Source organism: Ictidomys tridecemlineatus, unplaced genomic scaffold (genome assembly GCF_052094955.1).
Source record: "Ictidomys tridecemlineatus isolate mIctTri1 unplaced genomic scaffold, mIctTri1.hap1 Scaffold_52, whole genome shotgun sequence".
Classification (NCBI taxonomy): Eukaryota; Metazoa; Chordata; class Mammalia; order Rodentia; family Sciuridae; genus Ictidomys; species Ictidomys tridecemlineatus.
Genome location: NW_027523416.1, coordinates 1,695,534 through 1,721,961, shown reverse-complemented (window position 1 = coordinate 1,721,961; position 26,428 = coordinate 1,695,534). Strand labels below are relative to the sequence as shown.

Genomic DNA, 26,428 nt, shown 5'->3' with positions numbered 1-26,428 from the left:
AAGGGAGACTGGGTAAATTTCTAAAAAAAAATGTGATGGTAAAAAAAATATACCACAGGAGTTCATGATTGTCAAAGAAAAAGACATGAGGAGATTGCTGGGTTGATTTTTCTCAAAATGTCCAATTGTGGCTGAATAAAAGAGCAGGACTGGGAGTTCTCCAGGTTGCGCAGTAGGCCAAGGTGCCCCTATGGAGTTTGACAGCCACAAGATATTAACTAATACCTGAGGATTTAAAGTCCTGAATTTTTAGAGGCACGTGTTCTATTTATTTTTGTATCCCTCCCTCCAGGGTGAAAATAAAATGCCCAGCCCCAAGCTCAGGTATCTTTGGCTGGCTCAATTCTCAGTGCTTAAAAAAAAGCAATAGGGCTGGCGTTGTGGCTCAGCAGTAGAGTGCTCGCCTAGCACACATGAGGCTCTGGGATCTATCCTAAGCACCACATAAAAATAAAATAAAGGTATTGTATCCACTTACAACTAAAATAAAAATAATAAAAAAAAGCAATGGATGTTAGAGCCACAAGTCATCAGAGGAGTCTCCTTACAGCTGAGAAAATCGAGGCCCAGAGGGGCTGTGACAACAGCTAGGTGGTAACCACAGGGGGCCTAGACTAATCCCTCAATGTTCAGACTGTGGAAATTCATTTAAAAAGAGCCAAAATGAAAATGTTATTAACAAAAGCAATGAGCCAACATTTCCTGATTTCTGAGAGAGTTGAATGCCTTTCATGGTCTTCATGTACGCAGGGCACATAGACCTAAGTGTGTGCGTGTGCACATCTGCCTGCATATGGAGTTGTTGGCTTGGATGGAGACACCAACATTATCCTTCAAAGGACAAAGTATCTAAATTTGACTTTTTTGGTACCATTATACCACCAGGAAGGAAGGATGACAGGAAGGCAAGCTTTGCTTCCTGCTAAAGGATTACAGAACTGACTCTGCCCTTTGTTTGACAAGACTGCCAGCTCTAAGTAAGAGTTCATCAGCTGGCTCAACTGCTCTCCCAGGAAGAAATTCTAATCTGAGCCAGTTTGCCTTCAGACCTCCAGCCCCCAAGATGTGCTCTGATGAAAATAACCAGAGAAATATACCCTGATGACTGGGTACACTTTATGCGATATCTCAGTCTGTTTACTATTGCTATAATAGAATCCTTGAGACTGGGAAATTCATAAAAACAAGAGGTTTATTGTGGCTCGAGGTTCTGGAAGTCTAAGTGCATGATGCCAGCATATACTTAGCTTCTGATGAGGGCTTCATGCTGCTTCAACTTGTGGCAGAAAGTAGATGGGGAAGCAAAGGCAGGCAAAGAGCATGTGTACAAGAGAGATCAAGGGACTGTGGCTGGCTTGTTTGTAACAATCTATTCTTGTGAGAATGAAACTAGTCTCAAGAGAAGTAACCCAGTCTCTCCAGAAATGCATTAATCCATTCATTAGGGTGGTATCCCCATGACCTAACTATCTCTTTAAAAACCTACCTCTTCTCAACACTGTTATGTTAGGGACTGAGCCCCAACATAAGTTTGGGTGGGAATGAACCATATTCAAATCATAGCAGGGGGTTTCCTCAGGGAAATATAAGGTTCTGGAAGAAAACCTCAGCTTGATTTAGAGCAACTCAGGGCCTTGGGAAGCCCTACAATGCACTGAGCAAAGTTATCTGGAGGCTGGAGGAGAGACACAAGTACACGATTCCTGACCAGGGCACGCTTCACAATTCTAGAACACATGGGAGGCGCCCGCCCTGCCCTTTCCTCCTTGCCCCTGGAGGAACAGCCACACTTTTGAAGAGTGCAGCTAGGGCTACGCTTGGAGTAATGACAGTGTGTATAACTGTCCCTATGCACCCTTTAGAGTCCCAGCAACACCTTCCCTGTCACCTGCATAGGAGATTCCTAGGAACCACTGTACCACCTGCTCTTTAGAGGGTCTCTCTATTGTTTCCTGCCCTCAGCTTCTAGCCTTATAGTCTATATCCATGGTTTCCCTCTTGGCTGGGTGCATCCAAATTGATGGTCTATTGGGTGGTTAGCTAGACTTGGGTGTTCTGTTTCCCCTAAAATACTCTCTCAGTTCATCCCCTTGACTCCTTCACTCCATCCATCCCACCCCAGAAGTGATGCCTCAATTATATGCCCAGATCCTTTGTCTGGAATAAAGGGCCTGGATCCCCTTCATCTTGGAAGGGGAATAGGACAGGAGCCCAGCTGCCCCCAATCCTCCATTCATTCTTCTTCCTCTTTTATATGAGTATAAGAGGGAGCAGCAAGAAGGAGAAGAGGGGCAGAAAGAAGAGCTGGTATGCCTTGCCACCATAAGATCAGAGAACAAGGGGGTCCTGACTGCCAACCATGTTCTGTGCATGCTGTTAGGCCCCATAAAGGGGACTCTTGGTATGTGGGCCCTGCCTTCAAAGAGATTACAGTTCAGACTGAGTGATCCGAGATAAGCACTTCAGGTGCTTATATTGAGTGAGATGCTCAACTGGAAGAATACAGGCTACAAGTATCATCAGAAAAGAGAGAGGAAGCATCACCTGGGTGACCTAGGGAAAGCCCACAGGTATTGTATCAACAGGCCGTATATGGGTGACATTAATGCATTGACAAGCCTTATTCCTCTGCATGTGAGACCGCTCAGAAAATTAAATGTGCAAGATAATGTTGCAGGTGGATTATTTCACTAAGGCTGCTTATTGGTAGTACACATTTATCTCTTTTTAAATAATTTACTGGGCATCTTTAAAAATTAGAAAGAACTACAGTAGATTTCAAAAGGCTAAAGAACATGACAAGGAACAAAGAAAATTTTGGCTAAAAGCAGATTTTATAAACGAGGTTGTCAGAAGATCAGAGCAAAAAGTCAGGGGCCTCCTGAGAACTTGGTAAAGAGAAGGTGGACAGAGTTAAAGCAGCAAAACTCACCTACGACAGATTAGCCATTGTGGGTAGCCAGCAAGGGTTGGCTTGTTTTTTTTTTTCCTGTAAAGTTTGGAACCTGCAAAAGTGCTGCTGGATGATCTAGAATAATTTTAAAAGGCTAGATTGGCATACAACTGTAAATGGGAAAGTCGGAAATCTAATTAATGATGTTACAATGTGTCTGGTGACTGATATGAATAGAAAGGATCCAGTCAATTAAAAGAATGCAGAAAAATAGAGTAGCTGAAGCTGGGCTTAGCTAAGAATACATATGGCTTCCTTGGCAAACCTTTTCCTTCTGGTGTGTGAGGAGGGTCTTAAGTGATACCCGCCAGGTACTTTGCAAGAACAACTAACTCCTCTCATTTTGATTTCTTTTTTAAAATTTTTAAATTATATATGGACAATATACCTTTTTATATTTTTACATGGTGCTGAGGATCGAACCCAGTGCCTCACACATGCAAGACCAGCACTCTACCACTGAGTCACAACCCCAGCCCCTCATTTTGATTTCTTGCCCTGCAGGACAAAGTGTAGTTTCTGATGAAACTTGATTCTTTTTATTTAAATTGTTTTAGTTGTAGATGGACACAATATCTTTATTTTATTTATTTATGTGGAGCTGAGGATCGAACCCAGTGCCTCACATGTGCTAGGCAAGTGCTTTACCACTGAGCCCCAGTGCCAAAACCTGATTCTTAAGGAATCAGGCCCATAGAGGGTGAATGCTCAGGGAATGCAGACCCACATGCTCCAGATGATGGACATCTCGGGTCTTGTTATGGTTTGAAGGCTTATAGCCTGCATCACAATTGTAGGTACAGTCCTTATAGCTGAGAGGCAGACCCTCCACTGTGGGGATATTCACTAGGGAAACACCTAGGGGCACCTTAGCAATGCCCATTTGTAACATGGCACAAACTCTGAAAAGCCCTCCCAATCAATGCATGCTGGCACAGTAATTCCACTTCTGATGATCTGACCTGTTTTCCTTACAAGAGTCATGGCCTGAGACTTTCTTAAAACACTACCTATAGGAATATATATTTCATATTTTCTTTTTCTAACAACAGTGAGAAGTTGTTTTTGTTTTTCTTGAGAGTCAAGTTCCCCGTTATCCTTCAGTAACAATGACAGGACACACATGTCACTTCATTAGAACTCAGAATATTAAATTTATCCAATATGATGTTTAATTTTACTTTCAAAGTTCAAAATAAACAGACAGCCATTGAATCTAGGTTCTCTCATAAATAGGTTACATAATTGCTCTAAAATATGCATCAAGAGATCAATGGGTGCTCTCCCAGAATATCTTGAGCTAAAGCCCCAAGCGTATGTCACCCTAGAGAGAGAACCTGCTGAGTGCTCTCAGGAAGAAAGACCATGAGGAATTCCAGAAGGCTTCGTGGTAACCAACAGAATCCACGTCCCTGCAAAAAATATCCAGCCTCGTCATTATACTTGGTGATACCTACTGAGTCAAAAGATCTGCTATTAAAGAAATGCCATTTGCTTCTGTTGACCCTAATCATCACAGACTGTCCTCTTTTCTGGGTGAGTGATTATAGCCCCAGCCACTGGCAAGACAAGATGACATCTGCTGAAACCAGTGGCAGAATGTTTTAGACTCTGTCATTCACATAGTGCCTTCATGTTAATGATTCTAATCATATTTACACCATCAACTCAGCAAATGACAGCCCCATCTCTAATCACATTGTCACCACCTCACCAATGCTCAGGGTACAGCAATGAAGGCTGGCATAACAACTAACACAAAGCTGGTTGGCTGGTTTTATAGGCCAAAGGGGATGAAAAAGGATGTTATACTTTGAATTTTTTCAAAGCTAAGTGTCATATTATTCAATACTTTTCAGCGGTAGGTTTTACTTTATCTGACAGGTATGACTATTGTTTCCCTAAAATTGGGTTTTCTGCTTCATGGGGACAAGGTTAAAAGACTTATCAAGGAGGTGGTAGCTGTTTGTGTAGGGTTAGAGAAAGGCCCATGGGGCTCTAAAAAGCATACATGCCCCAACAAGCAAGCTGAGCTAAGTCCACTCATCACTGACAACTTCACTCTCCCGGTGAAAGTGCTTCCCTTAATAGCTTATGTAACACAGAGCTTCTAAAAATGTACACTGTGGATTCCATCTCACCTAAGTGAATTTATTGCCCCACTAAAATAAGAACAGCAACTAAAAGTCAGGGGCCACAGTGGAGGCAACTGCACACTTGCTCATTGGCTTAAAAACAGATCCAGATTTTACCTTAGTCATACCACTTATCACTATAAAAATGATAACTAGACAAACAATGCATGTTAATTAACTAGATTTAGTCGTGTATACATTCACAATGTATACATACAGTCAGTCATTGCTTGGAATCTGTGGGAGATTGGTTTCAGGACCCCTTGAGGATACCAAAATCCACTGATGTTCAAGTTCCTTATATAAAATGTTATAGAATTTGCATATAACCCAAGCACATCCTCCTGTATACCTTAAATCATCTTAATCTTTTTTTAAACAATTAACACAATATAGGTGCCATGTAGTATAGTTGTTGTACTATATTTTTAGGGAAGGACAATTTTAAAAGTGTATACATGTTCAGTACAGATGGAAAGTTTTTGAAGATTTTCAATCTATGCTTGCTTGAATCCCACTGTGCTTAAAACACTATGTTGTACATGGTAAATATGCAATTTTATCTTTCATATTTAAAAAAGTGAACCATATTGGCTCAATCAGAACCAATAAGGCAGCAAATGTCTATCTAGCAGGATAGCGAGCTTGCTAAGACTCCTTTTTTAATTTATACTAGAGATTGAACCCAGGGGTACATGACCATAGAATGCCATCCCCAGCCCTTTTTAATATTTTATTTGGAGACAGAGTCTTGCTGAGTTGTTTAGGGCCTCACTAAATTGTTGAGGCAGGCTTAGAACTTGCAATCCTCCCAGCCTCCTGAGCCGCTGGGATTACAGGCGTGTGCCGCCACACCTGGCTTGCTAAGATTCCTTGGCCAATGTGCTCTCCTTCAAAGTTATATGAAGGTTTTGGTATCCCAGTGCTTTAGGACATAGCTGGCTTTTAGTAGCCTCACAAACATGGGCAAGAAGGAGAGGCAGCCTAGATGGTCCCTGGCCTCCACTCATTCTGGCTACCATGAGTATCCTTTCAGAAAGCTCTGGCAGGCATCTGTGTCTTTCAATACCAGATTTGCAGCCAAACTAAGCCCAATCGAGCAGCAGTCATGAGTATGCTTTACTTCCAATCAACAGCCATGATAGCCAGCCCAGGAAAGGACTTGTTAAATGTTGAACAAAATGAAAACAGAATTGTAAAGCAGCAGATCCAGAAAATATATGCGAAGTAACATGAAGATTATGTCACCCTGTTCTTGCTTATCTCTATAAGTGTGTTTTATACCTCACTGGCTGTCTTTTTTAACGACTGTTGAGTACAAGTTTTAGATGTAGCTAGATTCCCAGGGAAGGTAAGCAAGATACCAAGTTAACAGGGCTGATTTGATCAGCTGATGCAAAAAGAACCAGAGTCCCAGAATCGGCCTTATAACATTACTTCACAATTCTGGTTGGAGTCTTTTGCCACTCTTGTGGCAATAGTAAGTATGTGACTGGAATGCTTAATCTGCAGGGTGCATTAACAGACACTGTGCTGAGGAATTCATATACATCATCTCACTCAGTCTTCTCAACTATTCAGTAAGGTAAGTATGAATATTCCCATTATTTTATGGATGAAAATAGTGAGGCTTAGAGCTGTTCAAAAACTTGGCCATAGCTATAGAACAAATAAGTGGCAGGGGACAGATTTGAACTCAGGTCTATCTGATGGCATAGCCTAGAGTCACAACCACTATACTCTATAAATATTTTCTAAATCTCATTTTGGGGTCCTGTTATCCTAAAACATTTCATATCCAGTCATTATAAGTGTTTAGGATCTGTTTTTCTCAGTAATCAATTTTTCTGTCAAGTGACAATCCAACATTGCTAGTCATTAGTAAAAATGTTTCAAGCGATTTTGCCTGATGGACAATATCCTTACTGAATGATGAGTTCTTTGATATATGAATTCTCTCCTAAAATATGGGGGAAAGTGGAAGGTGGGATTGTCATCACTTAGATATCTGCTTCCATACCTACATTTCCCAAAATGTAATATGCAAACAGATCACCTAAGAATTTTGTGAAAAATGTTGATTCTAATGCATCAGACCTAAGATAGGGCCTGAGCAGCTCTAACAAGCTCCCAGGTGATGCTGATGTTGCTGGTCCATGAATTTGACTTCAAGTGTCAAGGACTTAGAAAATATTAGGAAGCTGAATCCATATTATGCAGAACCCAAACTCAGATTCCAAGAGAGAATAGCAAGTGTAGAATAGAACACTCTTCACCCAAACAATACAAGAAAGCAAGCTATTGAAAAGCCTTTAGGCTTTAGACTTCAAACCCATTTAATAATCTACAGGGTACAATCTTGGCAGATGCCAGCACTATCTCACTTCTTAAACAATTATGTTCATTCATCTAAGTAGCACTTTCATCATGAAATGATGATTTAGTATCCTTGGCAACCAATTTACCAATATTGTAGCTAACCTTACTGTACCTCACCTCAGTTCTACTAGAATGGTGATATGTCAAAGTCAGGTTCAGCCTGGTTCAGTAACAGGGCCCCCATGGGCATGAAGAGGATTCTAGCCAGGAGAGGTGGGCAGAGGTCACATAAAAGCCTGAGCAAAGAACCCTGAGGTATAGAACAGGATCGATAAGACCAAATTGCCATTCCTCCATATACTGTAGGGTGCTTCTAGCTTTTCAACATTTCTTGTTACATCATTGGAAGAGAAAAACAACATGTGGAATAAGGCAACAAAAATGGACTGGCTTGTTTGAACAGCAGCATCATCAAATGGGTTCCCACAAAGAAAAACATAAATGAGAGGTGTATATGCACACATATGGATATGTGTACACAAACATGCATATACAGTATAGGAAGATTTGTAGGTCTTGCTCTGCATCCTTAGCTTCATAATGTGTCAGCCATTTGCATAATATTGGTTACTTCACTACCCTCAAGGAACGTACCATGCAGGATGCATGCAGTACACTTACCAAACCGAGCACCCATGGTCCTCACAGTTTATTTGGGCACTCAAATGTGCCAGGTACTGTGCTAAGTGCCTTACACACATTATCCTATTTATACATGAAACTATGGAATTGGGATCACTATCACCAAGGTAGTAGCTGAGTTCTAAAATAGACTTGTTATAGGTATAGGCAGCCAAGGGCTTAGAACCCAAGCCCATCAAACATTCAAATGCCAGTGCTCTTTAACATTATACCAAACGGTCTCAATCCTATATCCCAAGTCCCATGACAGGAAGCCACAATTCTGACAGTGTATGGTGCACTGAGATCAAAGCCATGGAGACTTACATTCCCCTCCTTGTCAAAGTCCGGTGGAAGTAACTTCACGAAGTTATCAGGGAACACGCCTCATCTGCCATTGAGCTCTCCTTCCCACCAGCCAACATCGATGCAGTCCTAGAAACAAGGCAGGGAAGAGTGAGAAATGGGGGCAAGCATGCTCCAGAGAGGTCTTCCATCCTTTCATGGGAGAACAGAAGCCCTCTTCTTGATGCTGATATCAATGTAACAATGGTTATTAAGTCAGCACAACCCCAAAGTCAGAGTAGAGCTTCCATCAGGGACTCAAAGCCCAATGTTGCTTTTAGATACCCTGAATCATGAAGTATTTTTAAAATTTTTTTCTTATAGATGGGAGGAGATGTATGGGCTTCTTTTTAAGTTTACTGAAATAAAAGTATTTTATTAACTGCAAAGGAAGCTTAGAAAATATCTTGTGCAAAAATGTCTTCTTTTGGATAACTTGTTACTAAGCTTGTCAGAATTAAAAAGGGCTTTGCAACAGTAAGCCAAGCATAAGAAAAAAATCACTTCATACAAACTCATTAACATGCTGCTCTCCTTCACCTTCTCCTTTTGATGTTGGTGGAGCACAGTTGTCACCATGAAAAGCCCTTTATTCCCCTTACAGAACTCAACATTTGCTTACTAAATGAATAAATAAACCTAGTTATTCTTCCTGATCAAACCTGCTTTCAATAATTTCTATTCTCTTCTTTCATTTATTGAATGTTTCTTGAGCACCTACTACATCAGGCACTACTGAGCCAGGTGCTAGATAGAGGACCAGGAACAAGACTGGAAAAACCCTAAGCTTCTTCAAGCTTCCATCCTAAACCTAATGGCCCCATGGTTCTCCTAAGCACTTAACCTCAGCACACAAAGCTACTTATAGTTTTTTTTCCTTTTCAATTGGATGGAAACCAATTCATTTTAATATATTTTGCATTCATCCACTGGGTGCTCGGGGTTCAATTCTACTTCTAACACCCAATCCAGGACTCACCTGGCCAACTATAAACTTCCTCCCTTGGGCATTTCTTCCTCCACAGTATGTGTATAATACACACCCAACTGTCAAGTCCAGAGTTCTTGAGTTAAAACCCAAGCCTCACTCAGACTTGTGATCAACAACTTCTAGCTGAAGCCCAAAACAAATGAAGGCTTTCCAAAAACAAACAAACAAACAAACAAAAAAACTGGCAGCACAGTCATTTTAAAGTTACATGTGAAACAAGAAGATAATTAATCAAGAAAGAGAGGACATCATGCTCAGGGCCCATGGACTGATGTGTTGAGGAAGAGACCAGGAGGGCTCAAGCATCAGTTGTAGGCTCCAAGTGTACCAGGGCTTATATATGGTACATTTGCACTTCGCTAGATCAGAATTCCAGCAAGGTGAGTTATACATCTGATTTGTTTCACCAATACACCCTCAGTCCTTCACACAATATACCATATAATAAATAAAAATCAACGAAGATTCTTTCTGAGATCTATAATCTCCAGCAGTCCAATATTTGAATATTTGGACAAGATGTCTTCTAGAAGTAAATCATGATCCATCTTCCCCTCTCCCAGAGGTATGTTACAAAGATAAATTAACGCCTTAGAAAAGCATGCAGATGTTAGAGATTAATCCTTTGTGACACACTGTAAATTGTAGTCCTAACCAATACTCAAAACAAATCACAGTTGGAGCAACAATTTCAAATTTACCCAGAACAAGAGTTCAAAAAACTTCTAAATGAGAGAATGCTTATTTTTCTAGAAAAAAAATGACAATAAATCTAGAAAACAATATGGTCCTGTCGTTGTTACATTACCCCCTAAACAATCTAGCATGAGTGCCCAAAGAAGGGATCTACAAACAGAAGTGGTAATGGCAGGATTTGGTGGGGTTTTTATGATACTGAGGATTGAACCCAGGGGTGCTTCCCATTGAGCCATACCCAAGTCATTTTTATTTTGAGACAAGGTCTTGCAAAGTTGCTTAGGGTCTTACTAAATTGCCAAGTCTGGCCTCAAACTTGCAATCCTCCTGCCTTAGCCTCCTGAGTTGCTGGAATTATGGCATGTGCCCCATACCTGGCATAATTTGTTGGCTTCTAAGGTTCTGACAAATGCCATCAATGATTCTAGAAAAACTTATAAAGGAGGCAGGGAGGAGTGGAATTTCTTTACCCTTAATCCTTAGAAATTAAATCTTTCAATCTAGAAAATTCTGGCACATTTTTCCCCCTCCTCTTTCTGCATGTGTCTTTGTTATCTTCAAAACCCAACTTGAAACTCACTTTTAGGAAAGTGACTATCATGAATGCCTTCTTTTCTCTAACATTCAGCACTATGCTAATTTGCACTTCATGATTTTTAATTCTACAAATATCTAATAAGTGCAAAATATGTTCAAGTTCTGTACGTACTGAACATTAAACATGCAGAAAACATGGTCCTACCCCCTAGGAGCTTAGAGATGTATGAGAGACAGACACACAATATTCTGCAGGATTCTTTTGGGGAACAGGTATTAACCAAATGTTGTGGTATCAAAAGAAAAGCTGTCAGTAACAGCTTTTTGAATAATCTTAAATCTTCTCGTGTGAGAAGGGTTTGCTTATGTAAGGACTGGACCTTCCTCCACAATCATTTTGGATCACCTGATACAATGTCCACAAAGGCATGCAAATATTGTTTAGTGCTACCTTTCTAAATGATGCAAAGCTATGCTTCACCTCAGCCTTATGCAAACAATAGCCCAAGAACCATTTTGCTTCATGTGTGAGAAAAACAATAAAGAAAATTTTAATAAGCAGGAACCTTAGCAGAGTAACTTGTGAACTTATGCATATCTACAGGGGAAAAGTGTCCATAAGCACATTATATTCATCATATCTCCCATTAGCGATGACTGGCTTGGATGGCTCTTCTATACTCTGCTCCTTGAGGAAAACACTAACAGTGCTAATCACTGCTGTAATTCAAAGCAACAGAGGGAAAGCACAAAGAGAGAATACAATATGTCTAATTGTTCTGATTAGTATAAGAATAAACACAAGGCCCATGGATGAGATAAGCACAGTCAAAAAAGAAAACTGTCAGTGTGGTTGAGAATACTAAGAGCAGCCAAAGAGAAAAGCTGGTACAGGACAAAAACCAGGCACGGGGTTGGGATGCCTGGAGTGGGATAGATTTACAGAAAAACCAATGCAATAGAAGATTTACAGAAAATCTCAGCAATAGAAGCTAATTTAAGAGAAACAGGAATGATTTTGACAGCATAATAAGAAGCAAATGTAACTCCTCTTAAACCAAACAAAGGAACAAGGCTTTTGATGGCAGAGATGAAGAGAGAATTATTCATCTAAGGGCTGTTCTTCCAGAAGTGTAAACTACCAGCAAATTCAATTTATTTCTCAAGGGCCTAAAATATACAGAATAAGACAGGAATCCAGGGTGGAAAGAAAATCATCATGTCCTTGCGGGGGCTCCCAAGATCGGAGCCTCATAGGCAGATGCAGTGAATCAAAATGGCATGGAAACACCACAGGAGTGTCAAGTTAGATTTAAAAAACAAGTGAACCAAGAGAAGCCAGGCAGCCAGGAAGAGAAGGACACCAAGAACAGAGGCAATGAGAAAGTCAAGGGCAGGATCACTGAATGAGAGGGAAGGAAAGTGGGAGGGTGGGAACCCATGTCATTCAAGAACTGGGGTTTAGAGCAAAGGCAGCCCCCAAATGTCTACTGAATAGTGACATGAGGTGTGAGGCAAGATGGCACCCATGAATAAAACAAAGGGAAGAATGGAGGAATGAGTGGCCAATGATTTGTGAGGCCAGAATGTCACCAGGGTGAAAGTGGATACCGCCAAAGCAGTTGTTGAGTGAAAGGGGTCTATGAGGCAGTAGGTGACCCCTGAGGAGAGAGGTAGTGTGGCCAACATACAATTATTTCTTTCCAATCCTGGGATGCTATTAGAATGAAGCAGGAGGTAGAAATGAATTAAAGAGCAGCAGGCAGACGAAAGCTTCTGGAAAAAAAATAATGTCTAGAAATAAGCTCTATTGAAAGCAAAAGAAAACAGACCTGGAGTCTTATCGAGAGTTAAGAGTATGGAAAGAAATTATATTTCTGACAGAGTGTTCACTCTTCCATGATCAAGTCCTCACAATAGCCAAAATGGTTTGTGTATGTCTCATCACCAGGCAGATATTAGAATAAAAGAAAATATTCTTCCTTATAAAATACAAATGCTGTTTTTCCTTTAAAGGAATACATTAACAGAGCCTTAGGTGTGCTATCATCTAACCTCTATGTTCAGCACTATCTTAGGTTATCTACTCTCTTCTAGCTTAAGGGAGGACTCACTATGGCACAAGGTAGCCATTGCTTATTTTGCCTGAACTCAGAGAAGGAAGAATACAAATGTTGGCCATGGGGTACTTAAACCATTGCCAGAGATGAAAATTCTCTGGATCTCACTTTTTTTCATACCCATGAAAATCACTGCAAGGTGTAGAGAAGGACACAACTGCTGATTGTTGCTATTGTCATTACTGGAATTACATGGATTGGCCCCAGAGTCCCTGAGGGATGATGTGGTCAGGAAAGCTTTTTTATTAAGCTCCTATGCATTTGTCATGTGGTCCAGTGCCATCTTTGGGTACTGGTGGGCCATTTCTACTCCTTGCTGCCTTAGGGAAGCCAATTCTAGCCCCTGGCAGCAACTCAAACACTTTGAGAGGGGCTGAGGGGAGGAATGCCAAGGCCTGGGTGTGTCTGAAGGAGGAGGCCATGCCTAGACTTCAACATTGTGCCACAGTCTGTACAATCCTGCCAGCACTGCCCCAGGTAACCTGGCTGAAGCACTTCAGTGCTCGATACAGCTATTGCAATAGGGACCAGCTGAGAGAACTCCTTTACAGATAACCTGTCGGCATGGTGAGGGCCAAATGTGCTAGGAGTCACCAGTGAAGCCTGGTATGTTTACCTCTAAGCTAGACACTTCTAATTTTGAGAAGAGACAAACTTATCACCTGGATAGTAAATTGGCTAAAAGAATGAGCCACAACCCTCATCATGGGCTGTTTTGTCAAGAGTGCAGAGCAATATATTAGATAAGTAACTATGAAACCTGGCTGCACTTTTAAAATCACCTAGGAAGTTTTAAAAATTCCAATGCCTAAGCGAGACCCCACACCAATTAAAATCACAATTGGTGGGGGGCAGGGCGGGGGGGGTGAGAAGTGAAGGAAATCAGTGCTTTTAACAGTCCCTAGGTCTTTCCAACGTGCAAGTTATGAATAGGTTCGATTTAGATCAGTGCTGCTCAAACGTTAATGTGCATACTTCTCATTTGGGGATCTTGTAAAAATGCCAATTAGGATTCAATAAGTCTGGAACACGTCTGAGATTCAGCATTTCTAAGAGTTTCCCAAGCAATGACAATACTGCTGCTCTGTGTACCATACTTGGTGTAGCAAAGGTATTAAAAAGGGTAAACTCCTTAGCTGGGCAAGCTGGTGCACACCTGTAATCCCCGCAATTCTAAGGCTGAGGCAGAAAGATGGCAAGTTCAAAGCCAGCCTCAGCAACTTAGCAAGGCCTTAAGAAGTCAATGAGACCCTATTTCAAAATAAAAAAAATAAAAAGGGTTGGGGATGTGGCTCAGTAGTTAAGCACTGCTGGGTTCAATCCCTGGTACCAAAAAGAAAAATAAATAAATAAAAGAAAGCTCCTTGAAAACAAGGATCTTATTCTCATACCTTTATATCCATTTAATAACTTGTACAGTGCCTGGGACATACCAGTTCTGACAAGATGCTGGCTGAATGGATGAGTACATGAATGGCCCAAACTTCCCCCAGACTGTTATTCTACATTTTCCCATATTCAAACAGTAAAAGTGGGGCTGGGATTATGGCTCAGCAGTAGAGCGCTCACCTAGCATGCGCAGGGGGCCCTGGGTTTCATCCTCAGCACCACATAAAAAAAATAAATGAATGGAATAAAGGTATTATGTCCAACTACAACTAAAAAAATAAATATTAAAAAAAGAAACAGTAAAAGTAAGGTCAAGTTGAAAAGGAAAAGGCAAAGTAAGCTTCTTCTATACAGTCAGGGTTACCTGCTGATCTGTACTGAATTTGTTATTTGTTCATAATTGTGATAAAAACTTTAAAAAGTACCCCCAAAAGGACCTATCTTTTTTGAGTCCAAAAGATGGAAATGTCAAGCCCAAACTAAGAAAAGATAAGAATGGGTTCACCACCTAGCCTAAATGAAAGTCAAATGTACTCTGCTCAGTTACTTCTTTGGGTGGTCAGTTGTCCCCACTCTCCTTAGGGCCAATTTCCTAGAAGGACCCAGCACAGCTACCTTTCATGACCTTCCTCGATGACTGAGATATCATTTGAGGAGAAAGTGAGTGTTGAAAAATTTTATCGTGGCTGTTAAGTGAGCTTCAGATTGCCTCAAGGGATCCTCGCACCCTCAGCATCCACCAGCAGTATGGAAAATACTGTTTAATATTTACTAATGAACGCCTTCTGTATGAAGCTGGGGGGGGTGCCATGTTGAGCAAATGCTCCACAGAAGCTGAAGCCCAGGAGCACTCTGCTGTGCTTCTGCTTGTTAACACCTTCCCCAAGAGATGCAATTATGCTGTATGGCTGGGGCTGGCATTGCTGTTTAGAACTTCCATACCCCCATAAGTCAGTTATTAAAGCAGGCTCGTCCACATCATGGTTTATGAGGTAACTGGAAAAAAGAGCTCTGGTTAAGGAGTGTTAAGGAGGGAAGTTCAGGGACACAGTCTTAAAGACAAGTCCATTCAGGAAAATACCACATTCCAAATGGCAACACACAGGGATGACTGAGGCATAGGCAGTGATTCACTCTTGTAATAATAAGAAGTCATGATCCAGGGTTCAACTTCTTATAAAAAATCCTAGCTTCTTATTGGACAACAATTGATATGCTTTTCTATACTGACATCTGATTTATCCATTTGACATATGTTAAATTAAATTATTTATTTATTCTAATTTGTTATACATGATGGCAGAATGCAATTCATTTCATATTACACATATAGAGCACAATTTCTCAAGTCACTGATTATACACAAAGTAGAGTCACACCATTCATGTCTTCATACATGTACTTAGGGTAATGATGTCTAACTCATTCCACCATCATTTCTACCCCCTTGCTCCCTCCCTTCCCCTCCCTCCCCTTTGCTTTATCTAAAGTTCCTCCATTCCTCCCACTGTCCCCATCGCCATTATGAGTCAGCATCCTCATGTCAAAGAAAACATTTGGCTTTTGTTTTTTTGGGATTGGCTTGCTTCACTTAGCATTATATTCTCCAACTTCATCCACTTACCTGCAAATGCCATGATTTTACTCTCTTTTAATCCCGAGTAATATTCCATTGTGTATATACACCACATTTTTTTTTTATCCCATTCATCTACTGAAGGGCATCTAGGTTGGTTCCACAATTTAGCTATTGTGAATTGTGCTGCTATGAACACTGATGTAGCTGCATCACTGTAGTAGGCTATTTTTAAGAAAGAAAGAAAGAATGTGCATACTTCTCATTTGGGGATCTTGTAAAAATGCCAATTAGGATTCAATAAGTCTGGAACACCTTTGGGTATAAACCCAGGAGTGGGATAACTGGGTCAAATGGTGGTTCAATTACAAGTTTTCTAAGGAATTTCCATACTGCTTTCCATATTGGCTGCACTAATTTACAGTTCCACCAGCAATGTATGAGTGTGCCTTTCTCCCACATCCTTGCCAACACTTATTGTTTGTATTCTTAATAGCTGCCATTCTGATTGGAGTGAGATGAAGTCTTAAGAGTAGTTTTGATTTGCATTTCTCTAATTGCTAGAGATGTTGAACATTTTTTCATATATTTGTTGATTGATTGTATTATCATCTTCTGAGAAGTGTCTGTTCAGTTCCTTAGCCCATTTATTGATTGGGTTATTTATTTTTGGGGGGGGGGCGTTTTTGAGTGCCTTATATATCCTAGAGATTAGGGCTCTATCTGATGTGCTTGTGGTAAAGATTTGCTCCCATTCTGTAGGCTCTCTATTCACCTCACTGATTGATTATTTTGCTAAGAAGAAGCTTTTTAGTTTGAATCCATCCTGCCTGCCTGCCCAGTGCCACCACATCCTGGACTTCCATTTGACATATTATAAAAATAGTTAACAAAAAACTAGGTGGGTAACACATCAAAAGTAAGCACACTTCCTGTTAGCCATGCCAGTTTTTTGGTTTTTTTTTTGTTTTTTCTTGAGACAGTCTCACAATGTTGCCCAGGCTGCCTCAAACTCCTGGACTCAAGCAACCAATCCTCCTGCCTCAGCCTCCCAAATAGCTGGGACTACAGGTATGCACCACTGTGCCCAGCTTGGCTATGCCAATATTAACTGAAGCAAGTATTGATGCCATGTCTTTTACAAGCTACCCATATCATACGTCACATTTTCCTGCTTCTTCTTTGATCTAGTCATGTGTGATTACACGCTCTCAACACCTGGCTACCTTGTTCAGAGACTGGATTTTGTTGTCTTTCTTGTGAGGGTATTGAGTTTTGTTACTATGGAAAAGTTGCTTTCAGATAAGATTGACTTAGGGGCTGGGGTTGTGGCTCAGTGGTATTGCATTCATCTGGAATGTGTGAGGCACTGGGTTCGTTCCTCAGCATCACATAAAAATAAATAGAACAAAATAAAGGTATTGTTTCCATCTACAACTAAAAAAATGTTTTTTTTGTTTTTTTTTAAAAGATTGACCTAACAAGGCTTGTTTTTTTAGTCTTTGTTAGGGTGGGTCTAAGGTAGCACTATATCTATGGTTGACTTTTCTGGGTTCTCAATTGGATGCCTGGAGTGTTCAGCATTCCTCATTTTTCTACTCTGCTTGACCAGAACTCCAGCACCCCCCATCACTGATGAACTCTGGGATATCCACTCAGCTTCTGAAACTCTTTTTCGGCATAACTCATTCCCCTCTACAGTTTCCTGCCTGCAAACTCAAGCCACCCCAGCAGCCTAAATTACAATTTGTTCCCTCTATCCCATAAATCTGCTGCTCTTTGTTTGGGCTCCACTGCCCCTACAATTTGCAAAGTTCCCCCCAGGCAAAAAGCCAGAGTTGATGTAAAACTCATTTTTATGCTTCCCTTCTCTCCAGCACCACATTTTGGTACTATATATTGTCCAGTGCTAGAAACAGATGCTTCCTATACTTTGTTGAATTTTAGAGTTGTCTCTGGCAGGAGAGTTAAGGCTAAAACTCATTACTCTACCATAGCTTCAACCAGAAATCATATACTCCTTTGAAGATTGTTTCTTTAATTAGAGTGAATTTATTTTATTTTAGATAAGAGAACTTTAAGCTCTATCTTTTTTTGTTTGTTTTAATATTTTTTTAGTTGTTGATAGACCTTTATTTTATTTATTTATTTTTATGTGGTCCTGAGGATTGAACCCAGTGCCTCACACATGCTAGGCAAGCACTTTACCACTGAGCCACAAGCCCAGCCCTAAGCTCTATCTTTAAAAGTCTAAGCTATTTCAAGGTCTAATTGACAAAAAAAAAAAAAAAAAAAGAAGAAAGAGAGAAATGATATCTGAAATAAAGGTACACAACTTAAAAAAAAAACCCTGTATGTACCTTTAAGTTGTGGGTGAACCTCTATTTTTATTTATATATTTTTATGTGGTACTAAGGATCCAATGCAGTGCCTTACACACGCTAGGCAAGCGCTGTACCACTGAGCCACAACCCTAGCACCAAGGGTTTTTAATTTTCATGTAGTTTCTATTGTTAGCATATGTACTTCTCTCTAATAAGAAAATTAAAGCATTCCCTAACATAAAGTAGAGCCATTGTTAAGCATCTTTATATGGGAAGATAAATACATGCCACCCAATCTTTTTCAGAAAATGGCACACATAAAATATTTTATTAATTCTTATAATTTTATTAATAATAATTCATTCTACTAGAGGCCAAGAATATTTGGAGGTCATCATCCTTGATGGAATTCTAACCACCTAAGGCCCTTTCCATCTACTCTGGGACACTGAGGAGGTCACTTTTCTAACTCTATAATCTGCTGATAACACATGGGTTAAGAAATACTACAGGAGAAAAAAAAAACTTTTGAGTGCAGATGTCACTAAGAAATGAGAAAAAAAGCTTAAACCAAACCTCAGTCTTCATACAAAAAAATAGAACTATCATAGGCACTGAGAATCAGAGACCAGAATCAGGAAAGGTGTGGTGGGTAGGGTGGAAGGTGGGGGGTGCACACAATAGAGGACAACCAAGGACAGAAACCTCAAAGGCCTCTATGCTCACAGTCAGTTTCCCTCTTAGAAAAAGATGTTTCTGTCTGGAGCCTCTTCAGAGACTAGAACTCATGTTGGCCCAACTCCAGGGTCACCATTCATATTGGGTATCTCCTGGAGTTGTGGGGCATGGCTGTATAGTTTGTACATGACGAATATATATGAATTGCTTCTTGATTTTATTTGTGGTATACATGATCTTAAGTCTTCTCAGAAAAAGGATATACTTTAACTTTTTTTCTAATAGCAGAATGAAAGACTTTCTGCTTCCATAAATCCACTTCAAAAGTCAGTAAGTAGTATTTCTTTTCCCTGTAGTAATGAGAAAAGGAAATACTTATATAGACAGGGGCCTTTCAGTGTCCTTGTAACCTGGCTTAAAGCACAAGAAACATTAACTGTATCTGAAGACATGTAAATCATACACAGAATATAAATCATTAATAAGATAGCACTTTTACATTTTTTTTCTGCTCATTCAAACATAATCAAATATTTGAACTTATATTTCAAAATGTTTTCATAGAAACTCCCTATTTTCTCCTTGCTAGGTCTTTTACAGTGAGATGACCACTCCATGCTAAAGCTTAAAAGCTATTTCTGATGGCGCCTTTGGCTTATCCATAGCACATGGCTAAATGTACAGTTTACTTCTCAAGGACATGCGTCCTGTAGCTGAGTTTTCATTTTCATTTTATATTTAGGGAACTATGTGGGCTCTGCATCCAAATACATACTTTTCTTCTATTAAAAGGAGAGCAGGGATGACAGAACATCAATTTGCTTCATTGATAAAGATAGTGGCATTCAAAGAGCATCTTTCATTATGTTTTCAGATATTTTTCCTTAGCTCCTGCACCACCTCTAAGAGATATAAATAGGGCAGTGAAGAAGGGGGAGGAGGTGGTAATCTTCATTTCACAGATAAAGGCTAGGAACACTTAAGAGGTGAAGGGCACAGTCATACTCATTTTGAAGGTCAAGCATAATGAGATAGGGCTGGGTTGTAGCTCAGTGGTAGAACATTTGCCTAGCACATGTGAGACACTGGGTTGGATCCTTAGCACCACATAAAATAAACAAAATAAAGGTACTGTGTGCATCTATAATTTAAAAAATATATTTTAAAAAAAGAATATCATAGACAGCTGCAGGAGCTATTAGTAAATTTCTACCTTCTACTTCCATTCTTCACCAGGATAAACCTATATTCTTTTAAGAAATTTCTCCATTAGGAAAACATTTCTTGGCCTAAAATTTTGTTTGGGGCCTTTTTATCTATACCTAGCCAATTTTGCTTCTAGGCCAGGGAAGTAAGTGAAAAATATACTTCTCAGGCCAAATCCAGGCCCTCAGGCTGCTCAGCTGAGTCCCAGTCAGACCAGTGGAGTATGGCTACATCTGTCCATGGCTCTGGGGAACAAGAGTCACAGGGGCAAGGAAAGTTTCCAATATAGAAGATCCATGGCCTTATATTATAAAAGATATTTTTGGAAAGTCTCAGAATAAAAACAAGGACCTTGAAATTCATGCAATTATTTACCAGGTGATTACTAATTAAATATTGGGGCTCAGATGGGCTTGTAGGAGAACAGGGTGGGCAACAACATTCTCTGAATAGTGTTTTTGTAGAGCAAAAGTTTTGAATTTTGTTCAAGTCCAAATTGACAGTTATTTTTTATGGATTGTGCTTTTAGTATCATGTCTAACAACTCTTTTCTTCTTTGTTTTCATAAGTAACTTTTCATGTTTTGTGTTTTCACATACATCTATGGTATGGTATGTTGAGTTAATCTTTGCATAATGTGTTAGATTTAGATTGGAGTTCACGTTTTGCCTATGTACGTCCAATTATACCAGTACCATTTCTTGAAAAGATCATCTTTTTTCTCTTAAATGATCTTTGCGCGTGCGCACACACACACACACACACATACACACACACACACACACACACACACACACACACACACACACACACATATATATATATATATATATTTTTTTTTTAAGGGGAATTGAACTCAGGAGGTGCTCTACCACTGAGCCACATCCCCAGCCCTTTTTACTTTTTATTTTGAGACAGGGTCTCACTAAGTTGCCCAGGCTGACCTGGAACTTGTGATCCTCCTGCCTCAACCACCTGAATTACTGGGATTACAGGTGACCATGCCCAGCATGCCTTTGCACTTTTGCTGAAAATTAACCAGCTGGATTTTTATGGTCTATTTCCAGATATTTCATTTCAGGGGTCAGCAAACTACAACCTAAGGGCCAAAAGCTAAGAATAAGTTTTGCATTTTAAAATATTTTTTAAAAAAAAGTCAAAAGAAGGATAATATTTCAATGAATAGGAAAATTTCATGATATTCAAATTTAAGCATCCAGGACTGCGATTGTGGCTCAGTGGTAGAGCACTTGCCTAGCATGTGTGAGGCACTGGGTTCGATCCTCAGAGCCAAATAAAAATAAATAAAGGTATTGTGTCCATCTGCAATTTAAAAATTAAGCATCCATAAATAAAGTTTCATTGAAATTCAAACATGTCCATTAATTTACCTCTATGGCCATTTTCCCTCTACAACAGTAGAGTAGTAATTCTGACCAAGACTGAATGGTCCACAAACCCTAAAATGCCTTCTGACCCTTTATAGAAGATGTTTGCCAAGCCCAGTTTTAGGATATGAGGATCCTTATAAGCATCCATGCAGAACCTCAGGGCTCTCTCAATGCCACTATAAAAAAAAATACTGAAAGGACAGAAGCTTTAAATAGAACCTCTGAAAGCCCTGAGGAAGGCAGAAAAGGAATGCATTTAATAGCCGGCTACCCTTTCCAACTAGGACTAAAATAAAAAGCCTTAAGTAAAGCTATTCTTGAAAGGATGGATCTTGCCGCACTATACAGTTAACTATGAAATGAAGAAATTTTAAGACTAAATGGTTTAAATGGCTTTTTTTCTTGAATATCTCTGTGAGTCACAAACTAAGAAAAAAATGTTTGTAATATAAAGAATGACAGGTTAAGGACATGAATATGGGATATTTTTATAAAAATCAATTGGAAAATGATGCATTAATTTTTCAAATTTGGTTCTTTCTAAAATGCAGAATTAGCAGAGATTAAATCATATTAGCAGAGACTGAAAAGGAGGAAAATATTCAGGTATGAGAATGGTTGGGAAACACATTCTCATATGCTCCTGTGGGGAGACTAAACTGGCACAGTCTTTCAGAACATCATTTAAATGCCCTCAAAATGCAGTGATGCAGTAGCACATTTGGCAATTTTATCTTCAGGAAATAATAACAACTAACATTCATATAGCACTTTTTATGAGCCAGGTTTTCTAAGTGCTTTACCTACTGTCTTAGTCTGTTTTGTGATGCTATAATAGAATATCCAAGACTGAGTAATTTATAAAACACAGATTTGTTTCTTATAGTTCTGGAGGCTTCCAAGGTCAAGAGGCCTGTATCTGCATCATTCCATGGTGGAAGGTGGAAAGGCAAGAAAGCATGCATAAAAGAAAGGGGAAAGGGGCCAAACTTACGCTTTCAGGATTGCCAGAACATACTCTGGCAATAATGTACCCATTCCCATGATAATACTGGTAACCCATTTATGAGAGCAGAACCCTCTTGACCTAATTACCTCTTAAAGGTCCCACATCCCAACACTGTTGCACTGGAAATTAAGTTTCCCACATATGAACTTTGACGGACACATTCAATCCATAATACCTGCTTTAATTCATTTAATCTTTACAACACCCGGAGATAGGTGTTATTATTACCCCATTTCACAGATGTGGAAACTGAGGCACAGAACGATGGGCAACCTGACCAAGGTTACACAGTTCATAGACAATAACAGAAATAATTATGGGCATCAAGACTTATATGGGCAAGGTGATGATTGTGTGAAAAATGGCCTAAAATAGAGAAAAATGAAATAGGTAAATATAAAAAAGATCATAGTATTCCCTCCATACATTAGGACACTAAGGACTTGTTAGTATGTTGCCAAAAATAATCATGATATATTCTGGACAATAAGGGTGAATAATATGATCTTATTTTTACTTTAAACTGTAGTTATGTGCATGTATAGGCAAAGTCTGAAAGAATATCTGCTAAAATATTAAGGTATGAGAAGGTAGTAAGGTCATGGGTAATTTAGAATTTTCATTGTATTTATCTTTTTTTTTGTTTTAATTTTTTTCCAAGAGTAAGTATTTTAAAATTTTAATACATTACTGAAAAGCATATTCCATGCCACTTTTGATCTCAGAAAACATGTTTTAATAAAATATGTATGGGAATGTAAAGAGCTTTGAGATACTTAATAAGACAGGGGCCATACAACTATAACAAATGACTTGTATCCTAAGAAAAGTTAAAATAAATAATGAAAAAGAATTTCAGGGAAAGTACTGACATTAATTTAAGGACAGTTCAATACACTAAGAAAAAATATTAAGTCACCAGGCATTTTTTTTCTTCTTCTTATAATAACTTATCATAGCAGTAATAATGATTCAACTTTGATGATTCTAAAGCACTTTCAGCCACACATCTCAGTTAAACCTCACAAGACCTGTCTTAGGATAATACAAATAGAAAGGTTGGAAATAGAAAACAAAAAAAGGGGGAGTTTCTCCAATTCCTTAAGATACCTGCAGAATTTTCTGTGTGTTGTGGTGGGCGGGGAGGTATGCTTCAAGATGCTGTCATCAGGATTACTGATGCCCTGCTACTTAAGCATAGCACTCTGGAGTAATAAGACAATTAAGACTGAACAAATATAGAACAGCCCCTTTAGACAGTGTCATGTAATTTGTGGAGACACATGAACCTAGGAATTTGCATCAAATGCAAACTCATCTGTCCATGATACAAAGGAAAATTCTGTAATAATGAGCATCAAAATTTTGGAATGGCACTGTTTTGACTATCTACTGTTAAAGTAAAAAGAAATTTCTTCCCATCTCAGGCCCTATATTTACCATCTTCATCTAATTCAAAATCGTGTGTTTGTGAAAGTAAACAAGCTTGGTGAAGAAGAGTTCTAATCAAATGCACTCAGGATGTCATGTTTTTCTTTCCTACCACAGTATCTTGGCTGCTTTTAAGAGGAAGACAAACCAGCAGCCAACTGTAATCCCTTGGGCTTCTAATCCCTTGAGGAGGAGCTATATTGTGACTTCTCGATTGAATAAGGACATATGCAGTCTAACAAGACAGGCCATACTGCAGGAAACACATTCTATGACATAAATGACTCATTTGCTGAACACTGACATTTTTCAAATGTGTACAAACTGAGATGATCCCAGACCTGTGCTTAACTTTTTTCATTCACTCATAAAACATGTCCTTCTAATGGGTCTGTCAGCATGTCATCACATTCAGGGTGACACCTGCTAATTTACTCCTCACCCTTGAAACCACATTTAATCCTAGCATTTTAGCTCTGCTAAAAGCTTCAGCAGTTCAGAGAGAAGGGGTCAAGGCCAGCAATCTAACTAGCCAATTGGCTTTCTTATACCAAGCTAAAGATCTTTCTTGAGATGCCCAAATCACTTCTCTTGGTGGAGGCAACCTTACTTCCTGGGGAGTGGGAAGCAAGGAAGTCTGAAATATTTTTCCCATAAATGTTTCAATGAATTGATGAGAAAGAGGCAGGAAGGGGAAATAAACACGAGAACAAACAAACAAACAAACAAACAAAAACATATAGTCATAGGACTTAGGAAGTAGCTCAGGACTCTTGCCTTTCTTTTTTGTCATAGTAACAGCAAGCAGAAACCTAAGTGATACCTGGGCCTTGAAGAAAAGAAGAAAGTAAAACACACTAGATATGGGAAGAATGTGGAAAACAGCCATGAGAGAGGGGGGCTTCAGGCACAAACAGAACTGCACTTAGTCCTGGGCTGGGCTTGTCATTTCCTTTTCATTGGGTATCATTTCATTTCTGGGCAGGTGACCATGGAATCAGAAAGTCATGGATGATGTAGAAAGCATTATAAACGTGCAGAAACAGAGGCACTGGGGACTGAATTAGAAGAAGATATATTCCATGCTTTTATAATTATGTCAAAATGGATTCTACTCTCACATATAACTAAAAAAAAATAAAATAAAAAGGAGAAGAAGCATGACATTCAAAATGCAAGACTCAAACCAATGGATGGGGGTAATGGCATGCTAATGTTGTTCTACAAGTAATAATGATAATGTCACTAATTTAGAAAGGAAACTCCACCAACAGTTGCCCTGGATATCCAGCAACAACAGGCAAGTCTCAAAGAGTGGATAACAGTCACCTCTGGGAGTGACTGAGCCCCATCTACTACAAATATCCAATGTCCTGCTCAGCTCTCAAGTCCCACAAGCACTCAAACAAGGAGTCAGGAGACCTCTGCCCTGGCTCTGCCACAGACTTGCTGGGAGTCCTTTGAGAGAGCTGCTTCCGTGCTCTGGCTCTCTTGTTGCTCCTTTGTGATCTGGAGACAACGTTCATGGTCCCATGTGACCCCCCAGCACTGTTGTGAGGAAAAGGCAAGATGCTAAGCTCCTGAGATACTTGTGAAGAGAAAATGATGATGCCAAAGGACCTGGGCTGTGTTGACAGCACCCAGAATCCTACACTGGGAAGATCTAGTTAGTATTCAGCTAAATACTTTCAGCCATTATCTGGGAAAGGAGGGAGGAAAACATGTTGAGGTAGAGATGAAAGAAGCTGGGTGAGTTTTACCATTCAGTTCTACTCTGCCCCCACAGCAGAGTAACTAACTCCAAATATTTGGAACTGGGAAAAGACAAACCTCTCAGTTTGCAGTTTTTGTTTCACCACTGCATTCCAAGCATCCAGCATAAACTCCTAGCACACCATAAACCACTTTTAGCAAATCAGTGAATGAATGAATGCAGAAACATTGAGAGGGGAAGAAAACAGGGTACAAATTAAAATTGCTGCCAATAATCCCCAGTGTAGAACAGGTCCAATCCCCAGTGTAGGTCCAAAGAAAAATGACTATTAGAGGTGTTGCTAACTATCTTTAGTAAGTCTCTGGGTCCCACTCCTTCCTTAGGGTGTATCTATTGTTTCCCTTTCATGAACATTGGTGGTAGATTATGTCATCTCAATCCCCTTCCTTCCATTTCCATCACTCCATGATTTTAGTCAATACTATAATCTTTCTAAGCATGGATCCTGATGTTATCAAACAAGCGTGTAACAAGGAAGACATAAGGGTAGTGCATATTTTTAAGAGTCAAAGACACAGCTAACCAAGGAAGATAATTTTATAAGCAAGACCTAAAGATTTTTGTTTACAAAGGGGCCAATAGGAATTCCTTCCTCCTGGTTAGAAAGGACCATAAACAAAGGTCCAATGCTCTGAGGCTGGGAGGCTGTTGACCAAGAGAAGGTATACTGCCTCTCCACATCTGGGCTCATTCTGTCCCAAGTGGCAAGGGTCCCATTCAGTACAGCCTCTAAGGGCTGACAGTCTCAGAGCTAAGCCTTGACCTGGCTCCCACCAAGCAGCCCTGAGTCCTCCTCCAGGGATCTTCTCTATTTTGAAACCAGACTCAGAGGCTTCTGAACTTTCCCAAACATCCTCTGAGCACAAATCAGGA

The 26,428-nt window shown here is 39.7% G+C and overlaps 1 long non-coding RNA gene across 1 annotated transcript in view; it reads right to left on the bottom strand.

Moving 5' to 3' along the window:
- Positions 1 to 8,415: 8,415 nt before the first annotated feature.
- The window catches only part of LOC144373893 (uncharacterized), a 34,026-nt gene continuing 16,013 nt past the window's right edge, over positions 8,416 to 26,428 (bottom strand). The window contains exon 3 of the long non-coding RNA XR_013433462.1: positions 8,416 to 8,523. This is a non-coding gene — a long non-coding RNA (uncharacterized LOC144373893). The remainder of the gene's footprint in view (positions 8,524 to 26,428) is intronic.